At 36.4% G+C, this 12,131-nt stretch overlaps 1 protein-coding gene across 2 annotated transcripts in view; it reads right to left on the bottom strand.

Annotated features, from left to right (window-relative positions):
- LOC150097460 (uncharacterized) overlaps window positions 1-12,131 on the bottom strand; it is a 244,133-nt gene that overhangs the window by 184,714 nt on the left and 47,288 nt on the right. The window lies entirely within an intron of this gene.

Raw genomic sequence — 12,131 nt, 5'->3', positions numbered from 1 at the left:
AAGCTACAGAAATTAGATTTTTAAGAGCTATTAAAGGATGCACAGAATTGGACCATATAAGAAATGAAGATATCAGAAAAGAATTAGATATTTATGACATAAATGAAAAGATCAAGGAATGCAGAGAGAAATGGAAAGAATATATTTTTAGGATGGAAAGATATCAGCTAACAAAAGAGATGGATAGGTATAGACCAAAGGAAAAGAATGACCAGCTGCAAGAAGGAAAGACCAGCGAAGCAAGAACAGGCAAATGCCTGATCCTTGAAGAGAAGAAGAATAACATATCTTTACAAATGCGTCCTGAATGTATGGGATGGTAACAGTTTGCTGCGGTCTTCGTCTATTCTTTTATTATTATTAACATCTAACCTCCATGGAATGAGAGACTCATCGTGGGAAGTACACACTATTGCACACAATGCACATCCAAACATGCTTTAAACTGATTCAATGCGTCTATTTACAACACTCAGACAATGCATTCCACTCACCGACCACTCTCCATGCAAAAAACCTGCTCCCCACACTCTCATTATACAATATCCAGCGATGGCCTCTTGTTCTACCCCTCTCCCATTCTATGAAAAATCTCTTCCATATCAACCTGACAACCCCTGACTAGCTTATATGTCTCAATCATATAACCCCCTCCCCTTCCTTCTATTCACAAGGCTCTGCAACTGACATTCACTCAATCTGTCCTCATACTCCACATTCCAGAGACCATTGACAAATTTTGTGAATCTTCTCTGGCCCATTTCCAAAATATCCTTGTCACCATGAAAACCTGGCAACCAAATCTGTGCACAACAATCCATGAGGCCTGATCAAGGCCTTATACAATGGCATCATAACTTCTATTTCTGCATGTCAGGGTCCTCCACAGCATTGCCATTATCCGATGCAATATCTTTGCAACTTGTGCAATGTGGTCCCTGAATTTCAGGTCCTTGTCCACCATCACTCCTAGATCTCTCATCTCCTCTACTTCTGTTAAAATTTCCCCCACCAAGTGTATACTTCACATCCCATCGTTGCTTACCAATCTCAAAACATTACACTTTGAAACACTGAACTGACAGTTCCACTTACCTGCCATTCATGCAATCTATTCAAGTCCTCTTGTAAGGCCATAAGATCTGCTTAACTCTGCACAGCTGCATAATCACTAGTTAAACACACCCCAATATCAATTACATACAAATTGAATAACAATGGTCCCAAACTGACCCCTGCGGTACACTACTAGTGACCTTCCTCTTTTGGAATACTGCACTCCCATATACAACTTCCTGATACCTATCTGACAGACAGTCACTGATCCAACTCAGAAGTCTGTTATCTAATCCCATCTGTTTCAATTTATTTACCAGCTTGTTGAGTCGAAGTCGATCAAAAGCTTTTGCAAAATTCAAGCACGCCGCTGTATATGCATCTCCCTTGTCTCATTAACAAATCCATGCTGATAACCACAGAGAATACTGCTGTTATCTACCATTTCTGTATCCTACTTCTCACCAATCTCTCCAGTACCTTCACCACAACTCTAGATATACAGACCGGCCTATAATTTAAAGCTACAGCCTTATCACAACCTTTATGCTGTGGAACAATTTTACCCTCATTTCACTCCCTTGGAACTTGTGCTGTTGCAAGACTTATTAAACAGGCATGCCAATGCTACTGCCAATTCCCTTAAGACACGTGGTGATATGTCATCAAATCCTATCACCTTATTGACATCAAGTTTATTTATTTTCTCAAATACCTCCTGCTCACTCACAATTAAGCCATCTTCTCCTATATCCTCTATATTTAAGTTCATGATTCTACCTTGATCAGGATGAAGCACCCTTATAAATTGATTACTGAACAATGTCTTCTGCAGCAGTTACCATTCTACCACTTTCAACCATTAACTTCCTCTTACATGATCATTCTTCCTTCTACTTGCCACATATCTAAAAAAACTCTAGGGTTTTTCTTTGCATGATTTGCCAGTTTCTGCTCATACTCTACTTTTGTTTTCCTTACTAACTGAGTCACTCTCCTGGCTTGTTCTTTATACTCTTCATTTGACTAATTATTACCATTATTCATCTTGTACGTCCTCCAAAGTACTTTCTTTTTCCATATTTTATGCTGAAGCTCCACGTTTATTCATTTCACATCTACCTTATTCAGCCTTTTGGCCTTCAGAATACACTGACACATTGATGTCGTTATGTATTTATTTGTCAGTTCTCATGCAGCATTTATTTCTTTACCACTCAACAACTAGTTCCATGTTATAGCTCCAAGCTGTCTCGTTTTGTCACAATTACCAGTCCTATAATTCCACATATGTCCTTTCCACACAAAAGTCTGCATATGGCTAGCCATAACCTAGGTGATCACTTTCACCAACTGGAGGAAAAGTGGGAAACTCCTCTCCCAATCAAATCCTCTGATGAAATGATCATATCTAGAATTCTCAATCCTTGTGTACCCTCCTTTATGTGCTGCCTGAGATAGTTCTCTCTCAAGAACTGGAGAAATTCATTTTCCTTATTCCCAATTGCTTTCTCTTCATTCCAATCTATATCGCCATAATTAAAATCACCCATAATAATTACCCTTCCTTTGTTCACTAATCCAAGTTGTTTATACATTTCTTCATCACCACCCTCCATATTTCCAGGCTTATAGCAACATCCAACTAAATACGTCTTCCTCTCAACCTCCACATTAACCATTGCAACTATTTCCCTCTTGAATGTCTACCTTATGTGCATTTAATTCCCCTGATATCATCAGCAGCACTCCCTTCCCTTCTTGTCTTTTCGATCCTTTTGAAAAATACTGTATCCTTCCATTTCTATTCTCGTTAAGATATCATCTTCATTCAACCATATTTCACTTATTCCAGTGATTTTGGGACAAATAAACTATCACTGAACCCATTTCATCCCCCTTATTTCTGATACTTCTGGCATTTGTAAACAAACACAGCAGTTCATTTTTAGGTCTATAACCTGTCCTATCCAAGCCACTTGTTGGTTGTGATTTCCCTACCACACCTGCCCAATCACCACTTACACACATATCTGCTTGGCCTTAACTTTCCCACCCACATCGCAATAATACTCCATCTTCATACACACACATTCACTGTCACTTTCAACATCCACTCTCCCTATCCAAAAAGGCTCCCAATGTTTCCCCTTTTCCTCTTGCATTCCCATTCTCTTCATCTCCCACACCACTACTGTTTCCACTGCCAAGCACTTTGTCTCTTCAATACCACTCTCCAGATTTTTCCCTTCATCTTTTTTCTTCTGATCTCTTGCAAGCATCACATACACACTGTACTTCCATCCAGCAACACTTTCTCCATAATAAATTTAGTTTAATCCTTTATCCAAGTGTAAGCAAACAAAGTTTGTGCCTGAAAATATCTTCAGGACTGAGGTAAGGTGGTGCAACACCAGGCAACTCCAAGCAAAGATGGACCAAGCTCTCATCATTCCTTGTCTCAGTATATCCCATAATGCAAAGCACATCTCCTTGCAGACACATATACTGCTATACATTAAGGGAAGGGCCACTACCCAGACCAGATTCGACTTTATTGAGGTCTCATCAGTGGGAGGCAGACCCAAACGTGGAGATACTAAGGCAGAAGCAATAGGAGAGGTCATATTTACCTATACAAGTTGCCAACAGGTGTACCACCTAATTATTGAATTACTCTGGATTTAGAGAAAGATGTTGGAAGTTTATTTTGCACTTGGTTAGACTATAATAAATTTAGTTTAATCCTTTATTCAAGGATTAAACTAAATTTATTTTGCACTTGGTTAGACGATAATAAATTTAGTTTAATCCTTTATCCAAGGATTAAACCAAATTTATTATAGTCCAACCAAGTGCAAAATAAACTTCCAACACTTTCTCCAGTACATGGTATTTTGTCTGTCTATCCTTTGGGGGATTACAGCTATTTTAATATTTTAAATAAATTTATGTAACAAAAAATTAATCCAATTTGTTTATAAGCACTGCCTATTTTCTTATGTGATGATGTATTGTAACTACCTAAATGTTCATCCAAGAAATTAAGCATCCCTTTTTATACTCGGCATACAAGACGACCCATGATTTTGAGGGGTTTTCTGTAGTATTTGAGTCGTCTTATACGCCGACATATACGGTGTGTATAGTATACAGATAACATATTTGTAGAAAAACATTGAATTTGAGATTAACATAAAAAAAATTTTAATCATGTATACCGGTGTTCAAAAGCTAAGAAAGAACTACATTTTTACCTGTACATGAAAATATTTTCTGGACTACAACCCAAATGTGGACAAATTTATTGCCAGCATACCAATAAATTATATTATAGAAAAAGTTTGTTATAAATTTCATACAAATTAAATTGCCATAACATTTTTGGCAAAAGTTACAAATTTCTTAAAGATATAGTTAAAGAATTAATGTACAGTGTTTACAGAAAACTATGCAGAGAGACATTTCAGTATGGAATATATCCAACCCAAACTGCGATGCAGCTATCACAACACCGTACAATGCTTAGCACTAAATGATTCAGGGGTTTGTGAGGCCAACTAGCCCACACACCTCCTTCAAAGCAAGGATAAGACCTTGTGTGCTTTCCAGAGGGGAATTCAGAGCAGCATTATGTGTCCCAATTGCATCCAAAAATGTGATCTATGGGGTTGAGATCTGGAGAGTGTGGTGGCCACTCGATTCAATTAATACCCTAGGTCTTCAGAAGTATCTCCACTGCTCGTGTATTATGTGGTGTGGCATTGTCATCTATAAAAATGAATTCTTCACCTACAGCACCACAGAACAATTGAATATGACATTGAAGAACTTCGTTGCAATACTGTTGATTAGTCAGTCCCTTTTTCCAGCACTTGTAGCTCAGTGCATCCGTTAAGCTTATGCCTCCCTCACACCATGACCAAAGCACTACTGTACCTATTCCTTTCAAGAACATTCTCACAATGGAAAGAAGTGCCACTTTCACACCAGATCAAGTGTCGTCTAGAATCAGAGGAAAGATTAAAATGACTTATTTGTAAAGAGTACATTAGTTCACTGGTGTCTTGTCCAATTTTTATAGATACGCCACCACTAAAAATGCGCTCTACAATGAACTGTGGAAACGAGATGCAGACTACAACAGGCCTACTTATCACAATCGTCTTGCCACAGTTTGTCAAGATATTCACAAATCTGCGCTTAAATGGATTTGACTTGCAAACTGACCTGCAATGGTGCACTGATTACGTTTTCCTGTTATAACCAAAATTTATCTTCATGCTCTGCGGTAGAGAGAAGCGAGTTAGCAAACATCTGGAATGCATTCCAGTGGTTTAAAATGCTGCCTATGTGAGATTACAAACTCTCTGGCAATTTTAGTAATAATGCGGCTTTCTTCAAGCACTTTCCAATAATTATTCCTCACATAAAATCATCTAGATCAGCATTCTTCAACCTTTTTCCACCTGCAGACCAGGGAAAACAGGAGAAATATTTCGCGGACCGGCTGACGGCTAAGAGAGAAACATAAACCAATGTAGACAGTATTTTATTTATTAAATCCATTATAAAATTATGATTTTTAGCCAGTGCGACATCTGCTGCTGCTGCTTAGAGGTTAAAACATTTGATATATACGTGGCTGGAGAGTTGTTTCTGATAGACGAAGAAATTTTTGGCGGACCACCAGGAAATTTCTGCGGACTGGCACTGGTCCATGGACCACAGGTTGAAGAACAAGGATCTAGATGATGTCTTTGAAACATTACAAGACATCCAAGTTTGCAACTTTATTCCTTCACAAAAAGAGCTTCCTTCAAAACACAATCACTTGTTGAGTACTACCACGTGACTTCTTTTTTTTTTTTTTTTTTTTTTATTTGAAAATTTGCATGTGTACTTGCTTTCTACTGAAAGTACACATGCCAAGTATAAACCATCTGAATTTGCAGTTGTAATCTTCAGAAATAATGTTTGTCCTTAGGTTTTGGATACCAATATATTAATGCTCGGGGAAAACATTAATACCAAATTTTCATTCATTGTTAAAATACAATTTTAAAAACAAAATGTTACTTGATCAGGAAAGTAGGGATTTTTGTTTACTTACAAATAAATCTGAAGTAGAAAAATTCCCTTTGTTCTGGGTGGATGTGGATCTACTGTTAGTAGTGCATCTAACAGAGTTTGGGTTTGGTGCCAGCATACATGTCACTTCATATTAATACACGTCACTTTTTTGTGATGAAAATACTTTTTGATTATTGCTGTCTAAACTCTCTCTCTCTCTCTCGTTCTGTTTTTAAATGTGCTTCTAATTCTCCAAGATCATAATTTTCCATTTCTTTGTATTATTTTCTGTTTGAAACTTCTACTGAAGTATACTTTTCTTTGAAAATTCATGCCATTATCGATTTTGCATTTCACATAATTTAATTTTGAATTGCCATAAAAAACAATCTAAAAAGTTGCTAGTTAGTTTCTTGAAAGAATTCAAAAGCTTCTTACTCAAAACAGAATTTTGTTTTTCCAAATTATAAAAGAAGAATCTAAAAATTCATTCACTGGTCAGTAGATGTGCACCATGATTGTTTAGCAGGTCAACTATAAAATCTTATGAATTTTAAACAAATTAATATATTTTCAGCAAATTTTGAATACTCATCCTACTATAAATAAGAGCTAACCTTAAAAATTTGTTTATCATATTTTCTAATGTATTCCAACATGCTTTGCAGTCTAAAATAACTTGTAACTATCTTTTCACTCATTATTTCTTTTTGTAAAACAGAATTTCTTATTAGAGAATATTTAAACCATTTAAATTTAAACCTCAAATTTAGTTATAATTCTGTAACTTAACTTGGCAGAAAAAAATGCTGAGCTTTTCAAGAAGATTTTCAAGTAAAGAAACAGTCTTGTTTACACAAGAAGCGATGACTATTATTATTAACATCTGCTCTTTGTGGAGTCAGAGACTCATTGTAGGAGGTACACACTATCACACACACACAAAGCTCATCCAAACTTGCCTTAATCTGATTCAATGTGTCTACATTCATATCACACACACAGGCAATGCATTCCAACTCACCAACCACTCTCCATTCAAAGAACCTTCTCCTCAATCATTTACCTCACCATTCTTATACAGTTTCCAGGAATGGCTCTTGTTCTATCCCCCACCCTCTCATTCAATGAAAAATTTCTTCCCTGTCGACCTGATAACAACCCGACTAACCTATGTCTCAATCATATCCTCCTATTCACAAGGCTTTGCAATTGACATTCTTTCAATCTGTCTTCATACTCCCCATTCCAAAGTCCACTGACCGCCTTTACGAATCTTCTAACATATCATCATCATGAAAACCCAGTGATCAAATCAGTGTACAATCCAAATGAGGCCTTATACAATGGAATCATAACTTCACAACTCATGCAATGTGGCCCATGAATTTCAGATCTCTCTCTCCACCACCACTGCCAGATCTCTCATTTCTTCTAACTCTTTTAAAGTATTCCCACAAACTGCATACTTTGCATCCTACCCTTGCTTACCAAATTTCAAAACCTTACACTTTGCAACATTGAACAAGCAGTTCCACTTACCTGCCCATTCATATAAGTTATTCAAGTTCTCCTGTAAGACCAATTTTGCATCATTAGCATATAACCAGTTATATGCAAGCTCATTAATATACACCTTGAACAACAAGGTGAGATCCCCTGTAGCACACCACTAGTGACCTTCCTCCTTTGGCATGCTGCACCCCCCCATATACAACTTTCTGATAGTTATCTGACAACCAGTCACCAATCCAACTAGGAACTTTGTTATCCAATTCCAACTGCTTCAATTTATTTAATAGCTTGTCGTGTGGCAGTCTATTAAAAGCTTTCGCAATATCAAAGGATACCACTGTTATATTTACGGCTATTTTGCCTGCTTCTGTTTGCATCTCCCTTGTCCAAGACATTTATCTACTGCTTCCTTAACAGCTCATTCCATGCTATAGCTCCAAGCTGTCTCCTAAACTTTTCATAATCACCAGCCTTATAATTCCACATATATCCTTTCCTCACAGAAGTTTTCATATGGCTAGTCACAACCTAGGTGATCACTTGAAGATCACTCTCATCAACTGGAGGGAAGTGCAAAACCCCACTCACAATTACATCTTCTGATGAAATGATCAGAACTAAAACTCTCGACCCTCGTGTGCCCTTCTTTACTTTACATAAGAAATCAAGAAAATCATTTTCCTTATTCCCAAATATTTTTCATTATTTCAATCTATACTGCCATAATTAAAATTACCCAAAATAATCAGCCTTCCCTTGTTCACTGATCGAAGTTGCCTATACATTTCTTCGTCACCACCTTCCACATTCATTCCCTGGTCTATAGCAGCATCCGAATAAATATCTCCTGTCAACCTCTAGCTCACACAATACCAACTCAAAACCACTGCCACTATTTAGATCTCATATCTCAACTTTGCATAGCCATAATTTGCCTTCTATCATCAACAGCACCCCCCCCCCCTGGTCCTTTCTATCCTCACAGAAAAAATCATATCCTACCATTTCTATTCCTATGAGGATATCATCATTATCTAACCATGTTTCACTTATTCCAACAATTTTTGAGCTAGTAAACTATATCAACAAACCATTTCATCTCCCTTATTTCTGATGTGCCTGGCATTTGTAAATAAACACAGTAATTCACCGAATAAGAAACTCAAATATTGGAATCAGAGAGTTTCTTGCTGAATATAGTAAACTATAAAGTATCGGCGACCACTAGCGTGAGCTAATGCAAGTGACCCTAGTACGTAGTACAATACTGGAGAACTAGGGTCACTTGCATTCAGCATGAAACTCTCTGATTCCAATCTTTGAGTTTCTTATTCGGTTTTAAAACAATGTGAGATTTAATATCCCCTTAATTTAAATAATGTTTATATTGCTGAAATGAAGCTTATTAGATCTTTATATTTAAGTAACTTAATGGTTGCACCTGTTTGGAAACTTGTATAGCATAGTATATAAGTTCTAATCGTTATTCTTAAGTATTTTCCATAATGTAAAAACACATTTCCTAGGAAACGTATGCTGTTATTACATTATGGTAAGAGGTCACTACCCAGACCGGTTTCAGCATTTTTTGAGGCTTCATCAGTGGTAGCTAGACCAAATTAATACCAAAGTGTATAGTGAAAAGAACTTATATACTATGCTATACAAGTTTCTAAACAGGTGCAACCATTAAGTTACTTAAATATAAAGAGCTAATAAGCTTCATTTCGGCGATATAAACATTATTTAAATTAAGGGGATATTAAATCTCACATTGTTTTAAAACCGAATAAGAAACTCAAAAGATTGGAATCAGAGAGTTTCATGCCGAATATAGTAAACTATAAAGTATCAGCGACCACTAGCGTGAGTTAATGCTTTATATTTAAGTAACTAAATGGTTGCACCTGTTTGGAAACTCGTAGCAGAGTATATAAGTTCTTTTCGCTATACACTTTGGTATTAATTTGGTCTAGCTACTCACTGATGAAGCCTCAAAAAAGGCTGAAACCGGTCTGGGTAGTGACCTCCCACCATAATGTAAACAGCATACATTTCCTAGGAAATGTGTTTTTACATTATGGAAAATACCTAAGAGTAGCGATCAGAACTTTACTGACTTTGCTGCGAGTTCTCCGGTATTGTACTACGTACAAGGGTCACTTGCATTAGCTCACGCTAGTAGCTGCCGATACTTTATAGTTTACTATATTCAGCATGAAACTCTCCGATTCCAATCTTTGAGTTTCTTATTCGGTTTTAAAACAATGTGGGATTTAATATCCCCTTAATTTAAATAATGTTTATATTGCCGAAATGAAGCTTATTAGCTCTTTATATTTAAGTAACAGTAATTCACTTTTACGAGTATAACCAGTCATGCCCATGCCACATGTAGGTTCTGATTTCCCTACACCTAACTATTCCCAGTTGCCTTTATCACTACTTTACCTATCTATTGCTTCAGACTCAATTACATCCCATACTGTTCCATTCCTAGCATCCCCATATGCTCATTCACTACTACTTCCAACATCCACTTTCCTTATGTTGTGTCTCCCTTTTACTCTCATTTTGCTGCACTAGCCAGTAGTGTGCTTGTGCAAAGTGTGTATTTACGAAGAGGAAGTTGACAGACAGAGAGAGAAAAACTAACACGTGTAGAATAGGTTGTAGAAAGTTTTAAGGGAGAAACATAGTTTAAAAGAAAAAGAACGCTTTTTTTTTTTTTTTTTAAGTGAAAGAGGTGGAAAAGAGCATTATGAAGAGCTCTCATTACAGGCCACACTTCCTTCTACATTTAAAATTGTGCACTTTAAATCTTACTTTTCAGATTTGATCCTTAAAAATACTGACATCATGATTAGTTTTGACATAGCCTCCCTATTCATGAATGTATCCTTAAAAGAAAGTACCACAGAACTAATTCAGAACTCAACCCTCCTTCCCACTCCACCAACATTAGCAGCTTTTTTTAGTTTTACCATGAACTCAGGTTATTTTACATGGTAAGAAACCTACAAGCAGATTGAAGGCACAGCTATGAGCTATCCCTCTACCCTCACTCACCAATCATTTCATGGAACATTTTGAAAACACAGCTTTAAACTTTCCCTTCCTCTCAAAATATGGCTATGCTACATGGATAATGTGTTCTCAATTTAGTCATAAGGTGTGTTGGAAACTTTTTAGCACACTTCAACGGCCTACACCAAAGGATCAGTTTCACCACTAAGAAGGAAAGCAATAGTTGTTTGCTCTTCCTTGATGCTTTGGTAACCCAACTATCCAATGGATAGTTGGGTTACCAAATGGAACCTTATCCTTTACACTGGAAGGTACATACATCATCATCCCCTAGCAGCAATATGGTGTTATCAAAACCTTAACTAATTGGGCTAGAACCATTTGCTTGAATGACACTAGTCTATCCAAAGAAATCACACCCGCAATACTTTTTTTAGCCAATGGCTTTATCTCTTCCCAAAATCAACAGAAAATTCTACACTACTCATTTACCAAAATTCTCTTAGCACATATTAATAATAGCTAGTTATTACCATTTTAATTATATTTTTGAACTTTTTGGCGCTGTTCATTTTAGTTTGTGCTTTATTAATGAAAGATGTGTTATTTCACAATAAATTGGAGCAAAAAACCATGATGGAAAATCTGGTTGTAGAAGTACATGTTATATGTCAGGGGTTGTTGTCTCTAATTGCTTCCCTGTCCAGGTGAATGCTTGTTGATTGCAATTCCTCTACTATCATTAGCAATACCAGTTCCCTTGGTCCTCTCTGAAAATGCAATATCTTTTACATTCTATTTCCAATCCAATATTGAGAAATATTGGATTGGAAATATATCATGGGGAATACAATGTAACCAAGTTTCACTAGGGTAAATGATTAACAAAGCATTTAGATTTATCTTACTTTTGAGTAGTGTCATGTTACTTGTGTCCTGTGCATATGCATGTTTTTCAGATGACCTCGATACAGAGGTCGAAACATCGAGTGTTATTTTCTTAATTATATGTAATTACTCCAACACGTGTGTGTTTGTCTCCATAAATTCTTCACTATTCACTATAAATGCTGATCACCGTGTAACCTTAAAAGGAAAAAAAAATCTAATAATTGTTTACACATTTTGCAAAATGTGTATTAAAAAGCAAAACTTTTTATACTACAGACAGGAGAGAGAGGAAAGATACTAGCTTCCCCACCCCCTAGTGTGAAATTGAAATAGTATGTAATAAATAAAACACATTTGAGCAAAAACAAAATTACTAGTTTATTAGAATAAAACTAATTATTAGTCGTTGGCAGTAAAAAATGCATCAGGCAGTAGCAGTGAAACATGTTAACTATCAAGGTACTAAGAAATAAAGGCACTACATAGTAAAAATATACTTTACAATTAAAATTTAATAGCCGATTGTTTAGTCACCAACTCTAAATGGCACTGTTGACCAGACATGTAGA

Source organism: Typopeltis vanoorti, chromosome 17, assembly GCF_054136105.1.
Source record: "Typopeltis vanoorti isolate ZY-2024b chromosome 17, IOZ_Tvanoo_1.0, whole genome shotgun sequence".
Lineage (NCBI taxonomy): Eukaryota > Metazoa > Arthropoda > Arachnida > Uropygi > Thelyphonidae > Typopeltis > Typopeltis vanoorti.
This window is presented reverse-complemented; position numbering and strand designations above follow the sequence as displayed.